Source organism: Scyliorhinus canicula, chromosome 27, assembly GCF_902713615.1.
Source record: "Scyliorhinus canicula chromosome 27, sScyCan1.1, whole genome shotgun sequence".
Classification (NCBI taxonomy): domain Eukaryota; kingdom Metazoa; phylum Chordata; class Chondrichthyes; order Carcharhiniformes; family Scyliorhinidae; genus Scyliorhinus; species Scyliorhinus canicula.
Genome location: NC_052172.1, coordinates 14,360,589 through 14,384,078, shown reverse-complemented (window position 1 = coordinate 14,384,078; position 23,490 = coordinate 14,360,589). Strand labels below are relative to the sequence as shown.

The 23,490-nt window shown below is 49.4% G+C and overlaps 1 protein-coding gene across 2 annotated transcripts in view; it reads left to right on the top strand.

Moving 5' to 3' along the window:
- LOC119957860 (dapper 1-like) overlaps positions 1-23,490 on the top strand; it is a 73,756-nt gene that overhangs the window by 16,126 nt on the left and 34,140 nt on the right. Inside the window, exon 1 of one of the 2 annotated variants that reach the window (XM_038786017.1) lies at positions 16,575-16,647. The exons of the other annotated variant lie outside the window; for it this stretch is intronic. The gene's annotated coding sequence lies outside the window, so the exon portion shown is untranslated. Of the gene's footprint in view, positions 1-16,574; positions 16,648-23,490 lie in introns of those variants that run through there. 2 annotated transcript variants of the gene reach the window in all.

Sequence of the window (23,490 nt, the reverse complement as noted above, 5' to 3'; positions counted from 1 at the left end):
ACCCCCCCACACTCTCCCTCACCCCCCACACTCTCCCTCACCCCCCCACACTCTCCCTCACCCCCCACATTGTCCCTCACCCCCACACTCTCCGTCACCCCCCACACTCTCCGTCACCCCCCCCCCCCACACTCTCCCTCAACCCCCACACTCTTTCCCCCCCCCCCCCTCCACTCTCCCTAACCCCTCCCCCACTCTCCCTTCATCCCCTCCCACTTTATAAATAGCCCAGGACATTGCCTACGCAACGACATCTATTTAATCTCATTGCAGGACACACACAATAGACACCCACCACCGAGAACATCTTTTAAACAGGTGGTTATGGAAGCTTACAGGAATGTGACGTGTCTGTGACAATCCATTCATAAACATCATGGGCTCTGGCATCCTGGTCCTGCTCCTGCTCGAGTTTCCTGTTTGGACCTTTCTATTTGTCTGTTTTTATTTTTGGGAAATTTGGCACAGTGGTGGGGGGCGGTTGGTGCGGTGCCAGGGTGGGGGGGGGGGGGGGGGGGTGTTTTTTGTCTTCTCGTAGACCAGTTGATCAGAAAGGCAAGGAGAGGCGTCTTTAACCCAAATCCAGTGGACCATTTAAAATCCTCTTAAATGCTTCGATGCTGAAAAATGTGGATTCGCATTAACCATTCCCAGTGCTTTCACAGACGTGATGGGCTGTATCCATCAAACATTCTTCGACAACAGTGGCAGGATCGGACAGAGTGAGCATGGATTTATGAAGGGGAAATTGTGCTTGACAAACCACCTGGAATTTTTCGGGGATGTAATGAGTAGAGTTGGCGAGGGGGAGTCAGTGGATGTGGTATATTTGGACTTTCAGAAGGCTTTTGACAAAGTGCCGCCGAAGAGATCAGCGTGTAAAATTAAAACGCATTAGGTTAAGAGTAGTGTATTGAGACGGATAGAAAACTGGTTGGCAGACAGAAAACAAAAAGTAGGAATTTACGGGTCTTTTTCATATTGGCAGGCAGTGACTAGTGGGGTACCACAGGGATCAGTGCTGGGACCCCAGCTATTCACAATATATGTTAATGATTTAGATGAGGGAACTAAATGTAATGGGCGGATTCTCCGCTCCCCACGTGGCGTGGGTGAATCGTGGGAGGGTCTCCCGACATTTTTCACGCCCCCCAGCGATTCTCCTGCCCCCCCCCCCCCCCCCCCCCCACCGGCTCGGAAAAATCGCCGCTAGCCTTTTTTCACGGCGAACGGCGATTCTCCAAGCCCGATGGGCCGAGCGGCCGGCCCTTCACACCCGTTTCACCACGGCAGCAACCACACCCTGGTCGCTGCATTCGTGAAACGGGCACCAGGTGCCCGTTTGGGGCATCTAGGGGCCCGATTGGCACGGGGGCACCACGACTGTGCTCGGGAGGGGACAGGCCCGTGATCGGTGCCCACCGATCGTCGGGCCAGCGTCCAAAGCGGACGCACTCTTTCCCCTCCGCCGCCCGGCAAGATCAAGCCGCCACGTCTTGCCGGGCGGCTGAGGAGAAAGACGGCCGCCGCGCATGCGCGGTTCGTGCCGTCTGCGCGATGAAGTCACCTGCGCATGTGCGGGTTGGAACCAGCAACCCGCGCATGCACGGATGACTTCACATTCTCGGCGTGACGAGGTCGCTGCCGAGAAAGATGGAGGCCCACTCCTAGCCCCCCGGGTGGGGTGAATTAGATGCGGGGAGCGGGCTCCGAGGATGTCGTGAACCTCGGCCGAGTTCACGACGGCCTTCACGAATTCGGCCCCCCTGCGGAGAATTCCGCCCAATATCTTCAAATTTGCAGATGGCACCAAGTTGGGTGGGAGGGTGAGCTGTGAGGAGGATGCAGAGATCCTTCAGTGTGATTTGAATAAGCTGAGTGAGTGGGCAAATGAATGGCAGATGCAGTATAATTTGGAGAAATGTGAGGTCATCCACTTTGGTAGCCAAAATGAGAAGGCAGTCTATTATCTGAATGGCCATAAATTAGCAGGGGGGAATGTGCAACGAGACCTGGGTGTCCTTGTGCACCAGTCACTGAAGGTAAGCATGCAGGTACAGCAGGCGGTAAAGGAGGCTAAGGGTATAGAACATAGAACATAGAACAGTACAGCACAGAACAGGCCCTTCAGCCCTCAATGTTGTGCCGAGCCATGATCACCCTACTCTAACCCACATATCCACCCTATACCCGTAACCCAACAACCCCCCCTTAACCTTACTTTTTTATTAGGACACTACGGGCAATTTAGCATGGCCAATCCACCTAACCCGCACATCTTTGGACTGTGGGAGGAAACCGGAGCACCCGGAGGAAACCCACGCACACAGGGACGTGCAGACTCCACACAGACAGTGACCCAGCCGGGAATCGAACCTGGGACCCTGGAGCTGTGAAGCATTTATGCTAACCACCATGCTACCCTGTTGCCCTTCATTGAGAGAGGATTTGAGTACAGGAGCTGGGGTGTCTTGCTGCAATTATACAGGGCCTGGGTGAGGCCATTCCTGGAATATTGTGGGCAGTTTTGGTCTCCTTATCTGAGGAAGGATGTTCTTGCTCTAGAGGGAGTGCAGCGAAGGTTTACCAGGCTGATTCCTGAGATGGTGGGACTGATGTATGAGGAGCCGGTTACGATTGTATTCGTTGAAGTTCAGAGGAATGAGGAGGGATCTCACAGAGACCGATAAAATTCTAACAGGACTGGACAGGGTAGATGCAGGAAGGGTGTCCCCGATGGTGGGGGGTGTCCAGAACCAGGGGTCACAGTCTGAGGTTACGGGGTAGACAATTCAGGACAGAGATGAGGAAAAATGTCGTCACCCAGACTGTGGTCGGCCTGTGGAATTCGTTACCACAGGAAGTAGTTGAGGCCAAAATATTGTGTGGTTTCAAGAAGGACTTGGATGTAACGAAGGGAATCAATGGTTGTGGGGGGGGGGGGAGAAGGCCGGGAACAGGCTATTGATTCGGACGATCGGCCATAACCGTGAGGAATGACTCGAAGGGCCGAATGGCCTCCTGCTCCTATTTTCTATGCTTCTCTCTCGCTTCAGTTTCTGATACCACTTCATTATTTCACCAAGTTTTTAAAAAGAAAGTATGAGACCCCCCAAGCAGTGTGCTAGATCTCGCTCTGGAATAATAAGTTATGTAAGGAATAGTGTACAGTGATTTCAGAGCAATTCAGGCCTTTGTAGGACGCGGTGAAAGCAGGGACGTTACCCAGTTTATTTTTTTTTAAATTGCAATTTTACCTTCCGGCGATTACAGTAGTTGTCTGGAAGTGAACCCTGCCTTGTGCCTAACAAGGGGCCAGCACAGGCAGTTTGTCAGCAAGGACGTGTTTTCAAGGCAGCGACCCTTCCCTTTTTAGAGTGAAATCATTTGGCCAAAATGATCATGTGGAATTTAAAGGGCCGGCCCACCGAGTCTGCCGGAAAGCAAACGTCCAACGCTGGTTTGCAAATGGGGTTGGCTGGACCACAAGCGGGCACTTGGAAAAACGCCCGCCCATGCTCATGTTTAACGCCCTCCTTCGCTGCCCCCACCTCTGGGAACGAAGCCCACTGTGCCCCCCCCCCCCCCCCCCCCCCCCCCCCCCCGCGCCCCCCGCCCTCCCCCCCATGCTCCCACTGAAAATCTCTCCACGTCTTTCTTATTTCAACCGAGCAGTGCTGGGCGAGGGAAGGGTGTGGTTGGGAGGTGACGCCTCGCCCAGTCAAATAGTTCACTGTCTAGGTTTGTGCAAGGGTGACCGCTTTCAGGGGTCGGCGGGGGCGGCGGGGACGTCTGGCAGCACAGGTTAACCAGGGGGAAACCTACGGAGTCTCCGCTCCTCCAGGCCCTACCACCCCGCGAGACCTCTGTGCTCCTCCCCACACCCAAAGAGCGCGGCGGGGACAGGTAGCAAATGGGAATTAAACCGTTACCTTAAAAAAGGAAGGAAGGTGCAGGGTAACGGGGGAGAAGGCAGGGGAATGGCACTGGCCGATTTGCTCCTTCGGAGAGCCGATGTCAGGGCCGATGATCCACATGGCCTCTTCCTGCACCCTTGACCTATCTGTGATTCCGTTAAATCTGGCCTCGACTACACACCTTCCTTTCTTTACTATGCCTGCCCCTCCCCCACACTCTCCCACATCCTTTGCCCCCCCATTAGAGGCCGTGTCTTCAGTTGCCTGGACCCCCAGGCTCTGGGAGCCCCTCCTGATCCCTCTCCACCTCGCTATCCTCCTTAAAACCTCCGTCTTTGACCGAGCTTGCGGGCATCTTGCGCAGCTAGGTGTCACATTTTGTTTTATACGACGCTCCTGGGATGTTTTGTTACAGTAAAGGTGCTATACCAATGCAGGTTTTTGTTGCTTGCAGATGAGGGACCTGTGTTCCGTACACTGAGTGTTCGTTCCTTTGTTACGTTGGTAGCCACGAGGGAATATTCTGTGTCTGATCCCAAGAATTACGTGGTTTGGGGGGGGGGGGGGGGTCTGGAGTCACCCAGACGAACCTGGGGGCCAGGAGCAGGCCATTCTGCCCCTCGTTCCTTTCCCGACATTCAATTCGATCAACTCTGAGCTGTATCCTCACATTGCCGTGGTTCCTTCGCTATTATCAAAACAAAAAAAAAACATCAATCTCAGTTTTGAAACTTTCTATTCACTTCCAGCCTTGACTGTCTTTTGGGCGGCCGGGGGGGGGGGGGGGGGGGGGGGGGGGGGGTGGTGACAGTTGGAATACGGGGAGGGGGAAGAGTTTTGGGTTTCCACTCCCCTTTGTGCTTTCTAACAACACCCCTGAACTTACTGCATCCCCTCCAAGGTCACCCTATCTTTCATAGAAACATAGAGAGCCGGCGGAGGCCATTCAGCCCTTCCAGCCTGCTCCGCCGTTCAATATGATTCTGGCTGATCAACAAGTTCAGTACCCTGCTCCCGCCTTCCCCCATATCCCTTGCCCAAGAGCCATATCGAAGGCCTTCTCGGAATTACACAACGTTTTGGCCTCAACTACTTTCCGTGGTAGCGAATTCCACAGATTCATCACTCTCTCTGGGTGAAGTAATTTCTCCTCACCTCAGTCCCAAACGGTTGAAATGAAATGAAAATCGCTTATTGTCACAAGTAGGCTTCAAATGAAGTTACTGTGAAAAGCCCCTAGTCGCCACATTCCGGCGCCTGTTTGGGGACCCCCCTTATCCTCAAACTATGACCCCTAGTTCTGGTCTCCCCCACCATCGGGAACATTCTTTCTGAATCTACCCTGTCTAATCCTGTTAGAATTTTGTAAGTTTCTGTGAGATCCCCTCTCACTCTTCTAACCTCCAATGAATATAATCCTAACTGACTTAGTCTCTCCTCATATGACAGTCCCGCCATCCCAGGAATCAGCCTGGTAAACCTTCACTGCTCTCCCTCCATAGGAAGAACATCCTTCCTCAGATAAGGACACCAAAACTGCACATAATACAATTGCAGTAAAACATCCCTATTCCTCTACTCAAATCCTCTCACTATGAAGACCAACGTACCATTTGCCTTCTTTACCGCCTGCTGTACCTGCGCGCTTACTTTCAGCGACTGATGCACGCGGACACCAAGGTCTCGCTGAGTATCAGCCTCTCTCAATTTACACCCATTCAAATAATAATCTGCCTTCCTATTTTTGCTACCGAAGTGGATAACCTCACATTTATCCACGTTATACTGCATCTGCCGTGCATGTGCCCACTCACTCAGCCTGTCCAAATCCCGCTGAATCCTCCTCACAGCTCACCCTCCCACCCAACTTTGTATCATCTGCAAATTTGGACATAATACGTTTAGTTCCCTCGTCCAAATCATTAATCTATAATGTCAACAGTTGGGGTCCTGGCACAGATCCCTGCGGTACCCCACTAGTCACTGCCTGCCAATCAGAAAAAGACCCATTTATTCCAAGTTTCTGCTTCCTGTCTGCCAATCCGCTTTCCATCCATCTCAAGACACTACCCGTAATCCCACGTGCTTTAACTTTACATCTTAATCTGCTGCGTGAGACCTTGTTGAAAGCTTTGTGAAAGTCTAAATAAACCACATCCACTGGTTCTCCCTGGTCAACTCTACAAGTTTCTTCAAAGAATTCTAGTAGATTTGTCAAGCATGATTTCCCTTTCGTAAATCCAGGCTGACTTTGTCTGATGACACCACTGCTTTCCAAATGCTGTGCTATGTAATCCTTGATAATGGACTCCAGCAACTTCCCTACTACCGACGTTAGGCTCAGTGGTCTACAGTTCCCTGTTTTCTCTCTATCTCCCTTTTTGAATAACGGGGTTACATTCGCTACCCTCCAATCTGTAGAAACCAGTCCAAAGAATTTTGGAAAATGACCACCAAATGGATTTACTATTTCTGGGGCCACTTAAGTACTCTGGGATGAAGATTATCAGGCCCTGGAGATTTGTCTGCCTTCAATCCTATTAATCTCCCCAAAACCATTTCTTTACCAATACTAATTTCCTTCAGCTCCTCATTAATTTCTCAGAACTTCCGGTACATTATTCATGTCTTGCTTTGTGAAGCAAAGTACGAATTTAGTTCCTCAGCCATTTCTTTATTCCCGGTTATGAATTCCCCTATTTCTGAGTGTAAGGGGCCTACATTAGTTTTAATTAATCTTTTTCTCTACACATATCTGTAGAAAGTTTTACACTCGGTTTTTATGTCCCCGCTGGTTTACTTTCATGTTATATTTTCCCCTTCTTAATCAATCCCTTGTTCCGCCTTTGCTGAATTTTAACCTGTTCCCAATCCTCAGGCCTATTGATTTTTCTTGCTAATTCGTATTCCTCTTCTTTGAATCCAATACTATCTCTAATTTCCCTTGTAAGCCATAGTTTGGCCACAATTCCTTTCTACTCTTCTGCCAAATAGGAATAAACAACTATCGGAATTGACCTATTCGTTCCTTGAATGCCTGTCCACTGTCCTTTCTTTTGTCATGTGAGAATACCTTTAAGAAATGGGTGTTTATAAATGGGTGTGTATATAAATATCTGTAGTGAGAGTACCTTTAAGAAATGGGTGTTTATTACTGCAGTGATGTCAGAGAGTGGGCGGAGCTGGGCTATCTATCAGCTTTTTACTTTCATTTTTGAGCAGGCTGCAGGGTATGTTTTAGTTTCGTTTTCAGAGCTGGATAGCTGCAGTCACAGCCAGAGGTGTATGGATCTCTCTCTCTAATCTAAAGACTGTAAATCAATCCTGGTGATTTCAAACTAATAACAGTAGTGACTTTAACATGATGTGATTCTGGTAAGAGGTGTTGTAAGTCGTATGGATGTTAAAAAGGAAAGCTTAAAGGATTACTTAGTGTTGTATTCTTTGGGGGTTGTATGTGAATTGATGGTTGCTAAGATGTTCACTGTATGTTTTAAAAAGGTTAACTTGAGTTCATAGAATAAACACTGTTTTTCTTTAAAAAACACTGTTCCATTTCTGCTCGACCATACCTGTAGAGTGGGCCGTGTGCTCCCCGTACCACAATCTAGTAAAAGTTGTGGATCAGGTGAATTCCATGATACACTTTGAGGTTCCCTAAACCCTGGCCCATAACACTTTCAACAATGTTTCCCAGTCCGTCATAGCCAGCTCATACCTCATACCATCATAGTTACCTTTATTGAGGTTCAGGACCCTGGTCTCAGAACCAACTACCTCGCTATTCACCTTGATGAAGAATTCCACCATATTATGGTCACTCATCCCCAAAGGTGACACAACTAGATTGCCTAACTAATCCTTTCTCACCGCACAACACCCAGTCCAAGATGGCCTGTCCCTTGTTGGTTCCTCAACGTATTGTTCCAAAAAACCATCTGGTACACACTCCAGAAATTCCCTCTCCATTGTGCTGTGACTAATTTAAGCCACCCAATCTATATGCAGGTTAAAGTCACCCATAATCACAGTTGTTCCTTTATCACACACATCTCTGATTTCCTGCCTAATGCTAGTGGTGGAGGGAGAAGCAATGATATCCAGCAGCTCAAGAAGGGCATCCATGTGGGCCATCAGCAAAAGAACTGTACTCAACCACAACCTGTAACCTCACGGCCAGGCATCTCCCCAACTCTACCATTGCCATCAAACACGGGATCAACCCTGGTTCATCGAAGCTACAACACAGGACTACTTGTGTGCCAAACAGCACGAGCAGCAAGTCATAGACAGAGCTAAACGATCCCATCACCAGCGGATTAGATCTAGGGCAGCAGGGTAGCATGGTGGTTAGCATAAATGCTTCACAGCTCCAGGGTCCCAGGTTCGATTCCCGGCTGGGTCACTGTCTGTGCGGAGTCTGCACGTCCTCCCCCTGTGTGCGTGGGTTTCCTCCGGGTGCTCCGGTTTCCTCCCACAGTCCAAAGATGTGCAGGTTAGGTGGATTGGCCGTGCTAAATTGCCCGTAGTGTCCTAAAAAAAGTAAGGTTAAGGGGGGGGGTTGTTGGGTTACGGGTATAGGGTGGATATGTGGGTTTGAGTAGGGTGATCATGGCTCGGCACAACATTGAGGGCCGAAGGGCCTGTTCTGTGCTGTACTGTTCTATGTTCTATGTTCTATGTTCTACACCCTGCAGTCCTGTCACATTTAGTTGTGAATGGTGGTGGATAATTAAACAACTCACTGGAGGAGCAGGCCCCACAAACATCCTCACCTTCAGTGATGGAGGAGCCCAGCACATATGTGCAAAAGATAAGGCGGAAGCATTCGCAATAATCTTAAGTCAAAAGTGCCGAGTGAATGATCTATGTTGGCCTCCTCTGGAGAGCCCAGGATTACTGATGCCAATCTTCAACCAATTCGATTCACTCCACGTGACCTCAAGAAATGGCCAAAGGCACTGGATACTGAAAAGGCTATGGACCCTGACAACATCCCGGCACTAGTACTGAACACTTGAACTCCAGAACTTGCTGACCTCAATACAGCCTTGGACAACATGAACTTCAAACATGGACAAAAGAGACGAATGCCAGAGGTGAGGTGAGCGTGATTGTCCTTGACATCACGTCCAGAACTAGGGGTCACAGCCTAAGAATAAGGGGTCAGCCATTCGGGACGGAGATGAGGAAGACCTTCTTCTCTCAGGGAGTTGGGAACTTGTGGAACTCTCTACCACACAAAGCAGTTGGGGCCAATTTGTTGGATATATTCAAGAGGGAGCTGGATGTGGCCCTTGCGGCTAAAGGGATCAAAGGGTATGGAGAGAAAGCGGGAGTGGGATACTGAATTTGGATGATCAGCCATGATCGTATTGAATGGTGGTGCAGACTCGAAGGGCCGAATGGCCTAATCCTGCACCTACTTTCTCTGTTTCTATCAAGGCAGCATTTGACCCGTGTATGGCATCAAGGAGCTAAACTGGAGTTAATGGGAAAGGGGGGGAAATTCTCCGCTGGTTGGAGTCATACCTGGCACAAAGGAAGTGGTGGTTGGAGGTCAATCATCTCAGTCCCAGGACATTACTGCAGGAGTTCCTCAGGGTAGTGTCCTAGGCCCAACCATCTTCTGCTGCTTCGTATAACGACCTTGCTTCCATGAGATCAGAAATGGGGATGTTCAGCACCAACCCCACTGAATATGTGGAAGCATCCAGGCTCGGACTGACAAGAGGCAAGCAACATTCGTACCACACAAGTGCCAGGCAATGACCATCTCCTGCAAGAGTGAATCTAACCATCTCCCCTTGACATTCAAGGGCATGCCCATCACTGAATTCCCCACTATCAACATCCTGGGGGGTGTTACCATTAACCAGAAACTGAACTGGACCCAGCCATACAAACACTGTGGCTACCAGGGCAGGTCAGAAGCTGGGAATCCTGCGGTGAGTAACTCATCTCCTGACCCCCCCAAAGCCTGTCCACCATCTACAAGGCACAAGTCAGGAGTGTGATGGACTCTCCACTTACCTGGATGAGCGTAGCTCCAACAACACTCAAGAACATAGAACATTACATTACATTTGTTGCCCATCCCTGAATGCCCTTGAACATAGAACATAGAACATCACAGCGCAGTACAGGCCCTTCGGCCCTCGATGTTGCGCCGACCTGTGAAACCCCTCTAAAGCCCATCTACACTATTCCCTTATTATCCATATGCCTATCCAATGACCATTTGAATGCCCTTAGTGTTGGCGAGTCCACTACTGTTGCAGGCAGGGCATTCCACACCCATACTACTATCTGAGTAAAGAACATACCTCTGACATCTGTCCTATATCTATCTCCCCTTAATTTAAAGCTATGTCCCCTCGTGCTGGACATCACCATCCGAGGAAAAAGGCTCTCAATGTCCACCCTATCTAATCCTCTGATCATCTTGTATGCCTCAATTAAGTCACCTCTTAACCTTCTTCTCTCTAACGAAAACAGCCTCAAGTCCTTCAGCCTTCCCTCATAAGATCTTCCCTCCATACCAGGCAACATCCTGGTAAATCCTCTGCACCCTTTCCAATGCTTCCACGTCCTTCCTATAATGCGGCGACCAGAACTGCACGCAATACTCCAAATGCGGCCGCACCAGAGTTCAAGAAGCTCGACACCATCCAGGACAAAGCAGCCCTGCTTGATTAACACCCCATCCGCCAACTTAAACAGGGGCACGGCCATGTGACAATTCAGGGAATAAATGGGCTGCTCACAGCAATGGTCCCTTGAAGATGCTTGCAAGGGCAACCTTGTATTAATCTTAAAGGGACCACGCAGTGCAACAAGCCAGAGGTTTGTCAGAACGTTGGGTGACAGCCGCGTGCACCGTCTACGCGATGCACCGCAGCAACTCACCGAGGCTCCTTTGACCGCAACCTTCAAACCCGTGACCTCTGCCACCTAGGACAAGGGCAGTGGAGACATGGGACCACCACCACCTGGAAGGGCCCCTTCCACACACCGCCCCGATTCAGAAATATGTTGCTTCACCGTCGTTGGGTCAAAACCCGGGAACTTCCTCCCTTACAGCACGGTGGGTGTACCTACACCTCACGGACTACGGTGGTTGCCAGGGGGCATTTAGGGATTGGGCAATAAATGCTGGGCCTAGCCAGCGACATCCACATCCTGAGTTATCAAGAGAAACCGAAAATGTTAAAAGGGGGAGGGGGGGGAACAAATCCTGGGGGGGGGGGGGGGGGTGAAGGGATGAGTGTTGGGGGAGAGGGGATGGTGCTAGGAATCTAAAGAAGGCACCCAGAGTCTGGTCCAGTCTGCCAACTGTTCCATGACGTCCTGCTGCCTGCGTTTCCACTTGGTGTGTGGATTTAGATTTGAAAGGAGGATGACACCAGGCTGTTGCCTGGAGACGAGCTTAAAGATCAAAGATTTTCTTTGGTGCCAGAGCGAGCAGCATCCTTGCTGTTGCCTCGAGAGGTGAAAGAGGGTGAGGGGGAGGAGGGGTGGGGGGATGGGGGGGGGGAGCCAAACCTCTGCTGCTACTCAGAGAGTAGTACGGGGGTGGAATGCCCTGCCTGCAACAGTAGTGGACTCGCCAACACTAAGGGCATTCAAACCTCTGCTCCAACTCGCGCCAAGACCTTCGTTGCCACCTGCTGCAGAACTCATTGGCATTTTCCAACATCCGGCGTCGTTTTCCATTCCCTCAGAGTGGCTTTCTCCCTTTTCCGTAATCTCTTCCGGCCAATCCTCCCAAGATACCCTCCAATCCCAGCCTTTTACGCATTCCTGGAGGTCGTTCTTCAGTTGGACAAGATATTGGACACACATGAAATGAAATGAAAATGGCTTATTGTCCACGAGTCGGCTTCAAATGAAGTCACTGTGAAAAGCCCCTAGTCGCCACATTCCGGCGCCTGTTCGGGGAGGCCGGTACGGGAATTGAACCCACGCTGCCGGCCTGCCTGGGTCTGCTTTCAAAGCCAGCGATTTAGCCCAGTGTGCTAAACCAGCCCCTTCTTATTGGTCTCCCTATTTAAGAAAGGATGTAAATGTGTTGGGAGCAGTACAGAGGAGGTTTACTAGGAACGGGTGGGTTGTCTGATGAGGAAAGGTTGGAGAGGCTGGGCTGGAATCCCCTGGAGTTTGGAAGAGTGAGAGGCGACTTGATTGAAACCTTTTGAGATCCCGAGTGGTCTTGACGGGGTGGATGTGGAGAGGATGTTTCCTCTTGTGAGGAAATCTAGAATCGGGGGGGGGGGGATCTCTGTTTTAAAAATAAGGGGTTGCCCATTTAAGTCAGAGATGAGACGGAGAGAGTTGCCAGTCGCTGGGACTCTCTTCCTGAAAAGGTGGTGATGATTTTTAAGGCAGAGATGGATAGATTTTGAATAACAAGGAGGGGGGCCGGGGGGTAATAGGTTATCCGGGAGTAGGCGGGATACAGATTTGAGTTAGAACATAGAACATACAGTGCAGAAGGATGCCATTCGGCCCATCGAGTCTGCACCAACCCACTTAAGCCTTCATTCCACCCTATCCCCGTAACCCAATAGCCCCTCCTAACCGTTTTGGACAGGAAGGGCAATTTAGCATGGCCAATTATTAAGATACTATCTGATTTCGGGCAGCACGGTAGCACAAGTGGATAGCACTGTGGCTTCACAGTGCCAGGGTCCCAGGATCGATTCCCGGCTTGGGTCACTGTCTGTACGGAGTCTGCACGTTCTCCCCGTGTCTGCGTGGGTTTCCTCCGGGTGCTCCGGTTTCCTCCCACAGTCCAAAGATGTGCAGGTTAGGTGGATTGGCCATGCTAAATTGCCCTTAGTGTCCAAAAAGGTTAGGAGGGGTTATTGGGTTACGGGGATAGGGTGGAAGTGAGGGCTTAAGTGGGGCAGACTCGATGGGCTGAATGGCCTCCTTCTGCACTGTATGTTCTACGTCCTATGTTCTATGTTTATCAGTGGTGATCTGATTAAATGACGGAACAGGCTTGAGCGGCTGAATGGCCTCCTCCTGTTCCTATTTCGTATGAGCCTCATCTTCTGGAATTCCTCTGTTTCTCCACCTCTCTCTCCTCGGTTAACACGCTGACTAAAAATCTGCCTCTTTGACCTAACATTTTGTAACGGGGCCTCGGTGTCAAATTCTCTGAAGCCCTCTGGGAGGCTTTGCGGCATTACCCATCCACATTCGTGTTGTTTGCTGTATGACTGTTTGAAGCCAAAGGTGCGGCGTACAGGGAACGCACTGGACAGGAGGCTTCACCTTAAACATTCGAGTTGGACTGTTCAGGGGTGATGTCAGGAAGCACTCCTTCACGCAGAGGGGACTGGAATCCTGGAACTCTCTCGCCTCACGCAAAATAAAGGGCTGCGAGATCTGTTCAGAAGTTCAACGCTAGGATTGTTAGGTTCCAGTGCTCCAAAGAAATCTGTCCAAGCCTTGTACCTTTCTTGACTGACCCGGGAGCTTGGGCAGCCTATAGTTTTTAAAAAAAAATTTTTTTTTTATAAATTTAGATTACCCAATTATTTTTTCCAATTAAGGGGCAATTTAGCATGGTCAATCCACCTACTCTGCACATTTTTGGGTTGTGGGGGCGAAACCCACGCAGACACGGGGAGAATGTGCAAACTCCACACGGACAGTGACCCAGAGCCGGGATCGAACCTGGGACCTCAGCGCCGTGAGGCGGTTGTGCTAACCACTAGGCCACCGTGCTGCCCCGGGCAGCCTATAGTTGTACCATTGCTATCTCCATGGTAATGCCTTGGCCAACCACACAAACATACGAATTCGGAGCAGAAATCGGCCATTCGGCCCCTCGACCTTGCTCTGCCATTCAATAAGATCATGGCTGATCTGAGTGTAACCTCAACCACACCTCAATTCCTCCTACACCTTTGACTCCTTCCTTAGTCAAGACTCTATCTACCCCTGCCTTAAAATTCATCGGTAGCCCTGTCCCCAGCGCTCCCTGGGGAAGAGAGTTCCAAAGATTCACAATCCTCCTGAGAGAGAAAAAGTCTCCTCGTCTCCATCTTAAATGGGAGACCCCTTATTTTCAAACTGTTCCCCCCCCCCGCCATCTCGGTTCTGGTCTCTCGCACAAGTGGAAACATCCTTTCAACATCCACTCTGTCGAGCCCCCTCAGGATTTCATAAGTTTCCACAAGATCACCCCACAATCTTGTAAACTCCTGTGGATACAGGCCCGATCTCGTATTCCAGGAATCTGTCAAATGAAGCTTCACTAAACAGTTTCGAATGCATTGAAGTTCTTTTTTTTAAAAGTAAAGAGACCAGAACTACACCCAGTATTCCCAGGTTTGATTTCCACTTGGGTCACTGTCTCCCCGTGTCTGCGTTGGTTTCCCTCCGGGTGCTCCGGTTTCCTCCCACAAGTCCCGAAAGATGACCTTGTTAGGTGAATTGGTCATTCTGAATTCTCCCTCTGTGTACCCGAACAGGGGCGGGAATGTGGCGACTAGGGGATTTTCACAGTAACTTCGTTGTAGTGTTAATGTAAGCCTGCTTGTGACACTAATAATAAAGATCATTATAATAGTGACACCTTTATTACAACTTTATCACAATAGGCTTACATTAACACTGCATTAATGTTACGGTGAAAAGCCCCTAGTTGCCACATTCCGGCGCCTGTTCAGATCCGATGTGGTCTCACCAACTACCCTGTGCAACTATAGCAGAACATTCCTATTTTTATATTCCATTCCCCTCGCAGTAAACAGCAACATTTAATTTGCCTTCCTAATCACTCACTGTACTTACGGACCAACTTCATGTATTAAGACAGATCCCTCTCCACCTCAGAATTCTGCAATCTCTCCACTTGCCTGTCTGTCAGCACAGTGACAGCAGTGGTTAGCACTGTTACCTCTCAGCACCAAGGACCCGGGTTCGATCCCGGCTCTGGGTCACTGTCCGTGTGGAGTTTGCACATTCTCCCCCGTGTCTGCGTGGGTTTCGCCCCCACAACCCAAAGATGTGCAGGGTGGGTGGATTGGCCAGGCTAAATTGCCCCTTAATTGAGAAAAAGAGAATTGGGTCCTCTAAATTTTTTATATTTTTACATATTCCTCCTGCCAACATGGACGCGTTCTCATTTGCCCACATTATACTCCCCGCTGCCAAATTCCTGCCCACTCACTTAACCTGCCCATGCCCCTTTGTAGATTTATGTCGCCCTCTTGGCAGCTTACTTGCCTAACTATCTTTGTGTCATCAGCTTATTTCGCAACCAGACCTTCGCTCCTGTCATCCAGATCTTTGATAGAAATTGTAACTAGTTAAGGCCCCAGTACTCATCCCTGTGACACTCCACTCGTCACATCCTGCCAATTCCAAAATTACCCATTTATCCCTACTCTCTGCTTCCTGTTAGCTAATCGAATCTCTGTACATGCTAATATGTTACCCCCTGCACTGCGTCATGAGAATGTCGCTTTAAGAAATGTTTGGCTGCTCATATTACCGCAGTGATGTCAGAGTGTGGGTGGAGCTGGACTGCCTGTCAGCTTTTTACTTTCATTTTAGGCTGTTTGCTGCAGGGTGTGTTTTAGTTTCGTTTTCAGTGTTGGAGCTGAAGCCAGACAGAGCTGGTGTACTGCTGTTCTCTCTGCCTTCAAAAGACTATCTCTTGATCATTTGGTGAATTCAGAATTATAAATGCTCTCAGTAGTGAATGTAAACCTAATGTGCTTCTGTTAAAAGGTGTCTCTTCTGTCTTCTGGATGTTGTTTGGGAAGTTATTAAGGATTAGTTAGTGTTGTATTCTTTGGGGGTTGTATTTGAATTAATGGTTGCCAAGATGTTCACTGTATGTTTTAAAAAGGTTAACTTGAGTTCATAGAATAAACATTGTTTTGCTTAAAAAAACACTTTTCCATTTCTGCTGTACCACACCTGTAGAGTGGGCCGTGTGCTCCCCATACCACAATCTAGTAAAAGTTGTGGGTCAGGTGAACTCCATGAGACACTTTGGGGTTCTCTAAACCCTGGCCCATAACAACTGAGCTTTTATTTGGCATTGTAATCGTTGACGCGGCATTTTTTCACATGCCTTCTGGGGTGGCATGGTGGCACAATCGTTAGCACTGGTACCTCACAACGCCAGGGACCTGGGTTCAATTCCGGTCTTTGGTGACTGTGTGGAGTTTGAACTTTCTCCCTGTGTCTGTGTGGGTTTTCCTCCCACAGTCCAAAATTGTGCAGGTTAGGTGGGGTTATAGGCAGAGGGAGGGGGGACTGGTCCTAGGTAGGGTGCTCTTTCAGAGGGTCGGTGCAGACTCGATGGGCCAAATGGCCTCCTGCTCCTGCACTGTAGAAATTCTACAGTTCCGGAAATCTTTGTGTAGTACATCCACAGGTTCCCCTTTATCCACATTGTTTGTTACTTCCTCAAAGAGCTCTGATGAATTAGTCAAATATAATTTCCCTTTCACAAATCATATTGACACTCTCTGATTGCAGTGAAGTTATTTAAGTGCCCGGCAATAACCTCCTCAAATGATAGAACCGGAATCAACTTGTCCACCAGTCAGCAACGCTTTCTCTTGGAATATAAATTGTTGCGATCGCTTGAAATTTGGCATTCTTGTGTTTGTCCGGATGAGCACAGGTCGAAAAGCTTCAGCCACATTGTTCACTTTTCAGCAGTGCTATTAAGTGTGCAAAGAGTTAAGGAACTAAGGTGGGTGAATAGAGTTACGATACATAGCGGCTATTGTCTAGTTAAAGGTCTCAGTAGCTGTTTTCATTTGTCTAGCCTAAAGACCCTTTCTTTTGTAAAAAAAAGATTTGCCTAAAATAAATTGCTAGGGAGCCACGAGACAACACAAAATATCGGCATGAGCGTACGGTAAGAAGGAAAAGTTGTTTATCAAGAACCTGATGAAGCCAAAGCACTTTTTTGACAATGTTAGAAGTGATTTGTTGTAACTTCCTGACACTTGTAAAAATGATCGCAATTACTACTGAATTTCATGTCAATTCAATCTTGCATCTAGGTCAGACAAAAATCCTGTTTCTGCTTGCTGGGCTTGGCGAAGAAGTGCTATTTTTATTTTCAAAGTCGGCTGTTCCTGTTTCCCAAATCTTAAAATTGCCTCTGGCTTTATCAACCGTACCTTTGGAATATTTTAACTGAGCGCTCCCCTAAGGGAATAAGGTTGGGTGAAAGGTACCATAAATATTTATGGATTACGGTTAAACCAGGGTCTTGGGTTACACAGAATGGGTTACAGTGCAGAAGGAGGCCATTCAGCCCCCTTGTGTTGGTGCTGGCCCTCTGAAAGGACAGTTCGTCTCGAGCTACTCCCCTGCCTTCTCCCCGTACCCATGCACGCCTCACCGTTTCCAGATAATAATATAATTCCCTCTTGAATGTCTCGGTTGAACCTCCCTCCAACATGCTCTCAGGCAGCGCATTCCCGATCCGAACCACTCGCTGTGCGAAAACATTTCTCCGCGTGTCTCCGTTGCTTCTTTTGCCAATTACCTGAAATCTGTTCCCCTCTCATTCTCGATCCTTCCACCAATGGGAACGGTTTCATAGACTCATGGAATCCATGTAGTGCAGAAGGAGGCCATTCGGCCCATCGAGTCTGCACCGACTCTCTGAAAGAGCACACTACCTAGGCCCTTTACTCTGCCCTATACCATACCCCACCGAACCGTTGGATATTTTGGGGGCAATTTAGCGTGGCCAATCCACCTAACCGGCACACATTTGGACCGAGGGTGAAACCGGAGCTCAAGGAGGAAACCCACACAGACACGGGGAGAACGTGGAAGTTCCACACAGACAGTCACCCAAGGCCGGAATCGAACCTGGGTCCCTGGTGCTGTGAGGCTCTATCAATACGGTTTCTCACTATCAACTCCGTCCCGATCCTGGACCGGGTCGGAGAATAGCCGAGGGGGGGGCGCGAATCCCGCGACTCTGCTCCGACGCCGGGCGGCCGATTCTCCGGCGACCAGAGAATCGCCGCCAATGTCGGTCGCTAGGGTGCCGGCTGCGGCCCCCCCCCCCCCCCCGGCGAATCTCCACGCTCGACGGGCCGAACCCCCGCCGAGTTCGGTCGAATCCCGCCGGCGTCGTTCGCGTGTGGTCCTACCCGACGGGACCTCAGCGTTCTGGCTGCGGCGTCCGTCTTGGTGGGGTGGGCCGTGGGGGGGGGGGGGGGGGGGGGGGGCCTCCACGTGGCCAGGCCCGCGATAGGGGGCAACCGATCGGCGGGCAGGCTAATTCCAGGAGTAGCCTATGTTCCTCTGCGCCGGGCTCCGCCATGTTGCCCGGGGGCCGGTGCGGAGGTGGCAACCTACGCACATGCGTGGACCCACGCCTGCCGCTGGCCCCCTGTGCGGCACAGGATCGCTGCTCCTAGTGGCCAGATGATGCCGTTGTAAACACTTCGCCCCATTATCGGAGAATCCCGCCCCCTTGTGAATCTTTTCCACACTCTCTCCAACGCCTTCGCATCTTTCCTGAAGTGGGGCGCCCAGAACTGAGGGCAGTATCCCAGTTGAGTTGAACCCATGTTCTGTATAAATTTAGCACCACGTCCTTAATCTATTAATGTGAGGATGAATTGAGCCAATAGGAAGTTATCCTTTCGCTGCTGCTAGGATCCCAGATGAGAATCCAACAATTTGCAATTTATAAAACTGTAAGGAAAGGATACTTCACTCAGCAGTGATAATTCTGGCTAATTAGCATCTTTTATGTTAAAACAAACTTTAAATTAAACACAGAATCAATCCCATTGGCAACAGCTTCAGAGTTAATAGTTCAAATGAAATGAAATGAAAATCACTTATTGTCACAAATAGGCTTCAAATGAAGTTACTGTGAAAAGCCCCTAGTCGCCACATTCCGGCGCCTGTTCGGGGAGGCTGGTACGGGAATCAAACCGTGCTGCTGGCCTGCTTGGTCTGCTTTCACAGCCAGCAATTTAGCTGAGGGAGCTTAACAGGGAAATAGTTCTTAACTAAAAGGAAAAACTTTAACTTACTCTCTACACCTGCCACTATAAATATATATATTCCAATTAAGCAAACCAATATAGTTCAGACAACTTATTAATAAAGTTTTTTTTCTTTAAATTTTAGAGTACCAATTATATATTTTTCCAATTAAGGGGCAATTTAGCGCGGCCAATCCACCTACTCTGCACATCTTTGGGTCGTGGGGCTGAAACCCACACAGACACGGGGAGAATGTGCAAACTCCACACGGACAGTGACCCAGGGCCGGGATTCAAATCCAGGTCCTCAGCAAACTTATAAACAAATTTAATAATGAAAAATGAAATGAAATGAAAATAGATTATTGTCACGAGTAGGCTTCAATGAAGTTACTGTGAAAAGCCCCTAGTTGCCACATTCCAGCGCCTGTTCGGGGAGGCTGGTCCGGGAATTGAACCGTGCTGCTGGCCTGCCTTGGTCTGCTTTAGAAGCCAGCGATTTAGCCCAATGTGCTAAACCTAATCAGGTTTACTTGCTTTTCTCTGTGCAAAGAACCTGGAGAGAACCTTTCAGGAGCCAGCTGAAGCCCTATCTTGTCAGACTAAAATCCTATGACAAACTACAGACTGACCTGGCTCCAACTCTTAATTATATCATAGGACATTCTTCAGTGTCCTCTCACTAAGATGTTTCATGACCTGTTTACCCAGGACTAATCACTACCCCTCATAAATTAGCTACAACCCAGGGATCCTCCAAAATCAAAACAATGTTCCATTAGCCATTTATCTGTAAACAGGGAAATGGTTAAAAAATAAACTTTTATGACTCCTTACTCACAGCTTTAGCAGACACACTGTCTGTATGTATCTTAAACCAGGGGATGCCGCATTCTGTGCCATCTCGGGGCAAAGAGATAAGTAGTGCCTGTTGAAAAGTCAGGGAGGTTTCGCTCAAATGTTTTCTTTTGCGTTTCCGTATTACTTATACCGTAGGCCAAACGATCGTGGAGTATGTCCAATAAAGCAGTTCCATACTCACAAAACTCAGCTATCTTCCGTGATGTGAACCCGGTGACGGACTCACCAGGGGACCTCCGCCGTATTAAAACGTTACCTTTGAACGGTCTCTGACGGGGTCAAGTTAAAGTGTCGCTCCACAAGTGCCATGGGTTGGTCGACTGAGTGCGTACCCGGCGCGCTGAATACGTAAGACTCCTGATCACTCTGAACGGGTGCGCCGTCAACAGCATAACCATCTGGTGCTCAATGCTGTTGGCCCGAAAGACGTAACGCGTCCTTTCTGCGTACTGGTTCCAGTCTTCACCACCAACGTTGAATGGATTTAACCGTCCAAACAGAGGCACGGCGGAATAATTGACTCCAACTGGGATCCAGAAAATCGGGGAGGCGGCTCAGCCGAGTAGGTTACTCCTCGTCGCCACTTTAATAAGGCCACCGGGAGTCCAAACCGAGTAAAAAAAATAATTACGGTATTTACATTTCCCGGTAAATCCCGATCGGGTCTCTCCTCGGTCGATGCCTTACCGGCCGACCTTTTATACATTGCTGAATGGAACTCCCCCGCCCCTCAGCTGGGATCTCGTACTCCGCGAAAACCACGGGGAAGATAATCAGTCCCAACTCTTAAGTCCTCCGCGGGATAGTAGAGTTTTAATAACATTACTGCAACCAATCTAAAATATAAATGTTTCCTACATCCATCACGCATCTGGGATGGATTGAATTGCCTGCGTGAGAGTGAATCCTCTCTTGTCACTGATAATTTTTCTGTTTCCAAAGGTATTTGTAAAATAAGTCGATATAAATATGATCGCTAAATGGTACCGCACCATTGCAAATTGGTGATATAAAAGCTATTGCACGGGAGCAATATTCGGGTCGCTGACCCCTAACCTAAATGAATGACAGAATGGGTTCAAGGAGCTGAATGGGCTCCTGCATTCCCAATCAAGGCCCGGCGAGAGCAAACTTGCATTTAGAAAACCAGCTAGGCCGTTGGGGGGGGGCGGGGGAGGAGGAGCTGGAGGTGAGAGGAGTACCTGGCCTTTTGAGATTCCTCGGAACGAATGTGATGGGGCTTCATTCGAGCAGGGTGAGGAGTGGGGTGCGGAAGAGCTCGGGGGTTTTGGACAGTGTCATTTATTTATTGTTTCTTGGGACATGGGCCGGCCCAGCATTTGTTGCCCATCCCTAACTACCCTCGAATTAATGAAAATGAAATGAATGAAAATCGCTTATTGTCACGAGTAGGCTTCAAATGAAGTTACTGTGAAAAGCCCCTCGTCGCCACATTCCGGAGGCTGTTACGAGGCTCTTTCCAAGAGCCGGTGCAGACTCGATGGGCCGAATGGCCTCCTTCTGCACTGTAATTAAGTGCCTTGCTCGGCATTTCTGAAGGGGGTGGTTAAGAATCAACCACGTTGCTTTGTGGGTCTGGAGTCACGTGTAGGCCAGACCGGGTAAAAGTGGCAGATTTCCTCTCCTGAGGTGAAAAAGATGGTTTGATATGACAACCAACGATCATCATTATTGAGACTTACCTTGGCACGACTAATCAATTGAATTTTTAATCCCACCAAATTAAGTTGGTGCGATACGTTCCTTGTCCCCAGAGATTTGGACAGGATCTCTGAATTATTAGTCCAATGACATTACAACCGTCTCCTCTTGTATCAGTTGAGGCAAAGTGGGTGGGGCAATTCCAGAGGTTTCCTCCGGGTGCTCCGCTTTCCTCCCACAGTCCAAAGATGTGCAGGTTAGGGCGGATTGGCCATGATAAATTGCCCTTAGTGTCTAACATTGCCCTTAGTGTTGGGTGGGGTTACTGGGTTATGGGGATAGGGTGGAGGTGTTGACCTTGGGTAGGGTGCTCTTTCCAAGAGCCGGTGCAGACTCGATGGGCCGAATGGCCTCCTTCTGCACGGTAAATTCTATGAAAAACCAGCAAGTTCTATGGATGGGGTGGGGGGGTGGGGGGGTTGGTCAGTGAAGCACGAACAACAACTTGCATTTACATAGCAGCTTAAAGGAGAATTGCCAAGGGTTTGACACATGGTGACCAATGGTAGAAGAGGTTGGCTTTAAGGAGTGTATGAAATGAGGGTAGAGAGTCGGCGAGGTTTAAGGAGGCAATTCCAGAGCTCGGACCCCAGGCAGCTGAAGGCATGGACGCCCCTGATGGAGCGATTAAAATCAGGGATGCTGGGCGGCATGGCGGCGCAGTGGTTAGCACACTGCGGCCTCACGGCGCCGAGGTCCCGGGTTCGATCCCGGCTCTGGGTCACTGTCCGTGTGGAGTTTGCACATTCTCCCCGTGTTTGCGTGGGTTTCACCCCACAGCCCAAAGATGTGCAGGGTAGGCGAATTGGCCACGCTAAATTGCCCCGTAATTGGAAAAAATGATAACAAAAATCAGCGATGCTTAGAAAGGCCATAATTAGAGGAGCGCAGTGACGTCAAAGGGTGGCGGGAGGCAGAGGGGGTTCTTCTGCGGGAGGCACAGGGCGTTTTTCTGCGGGAGGCAGAGGGGGTTGTTTCGTGGGAGGCAGAGGGGGTTTTTCTACGGGAGGCGGAAGGGGTTGCGGGGGTAGGGAGGGGCAAGGCCACGGAGGAGTTTGAAAACGAGGATGAGAATTTAAAAATCCAATGGGTAAAGAAAGCTTTTCCGAATTGTGCTGTATTGCAGACCATCACGAGATGGGCCATCCTTGGCCTGGTGTGTGAAGGAGCCTCTCCGAATCCTCCACTGGCGACCAACATTCCACAGAGCAGCAGACCTTTAATACAAAGTTGATGTTGTTGTCTAGTCACTGTCGGGGCGCAACACTTCCCCCTTCCTGACCCAGCGATCGGAGAGAAAGACAAGACTTTCTCCGCCAGGCAGTTGATTACCATCACAGTGGTGGAAACGTGAACCAGCACAGGGAGTGCGACAGTAACCAGTTACCGAACTCTGTTCTCACACCTAGGCGATTACTGCAATCCTCAAGTGCCTCACACACATTCTTGAATGGAAAGCAGATGTTCTCGTGTCGGAACCACACCTTTCAGTTTTGCTCCCTCGCCCCACTCTCGAGAGCTCCTGAAACAGCTCAGCCTGATGATAGGTGCTATATAAATGCAAGTTATTGTTCAGCTCGTCGTGTCAGCACCGGCTCTCCAAATGAGCTTCGTGACTTTGTGCCATTTCTCTGTCATCCTCCCCCCCCCCCCCCCCCCCCCCCAACCCCACCGTATGCAATTTGAATCTGTTAGAAACAATCTTGGCCAGCACAATACTGAGGGAGTGCCCCACCGTCAGAGGTGCTCCTTTGCAAATAAACCAGCTTCAAGATATGGTCGTAGCACTGCTGGGGGATCTTGCTGCTGCAGGCTTGAGTAGACGCTGCAGGCTCACATCATGCCAGTAGTATCAAAAACAAGAAGGAGTAACCTTTTCATTTCGATAGCACCTTACCCTCCTCCAGGATCCCAACACTTTACAGCTAATCGTGTACTTTTCCAATGTGTAAGGAGTGCAACAGCTAATTTTCAGAGGCAGTTCA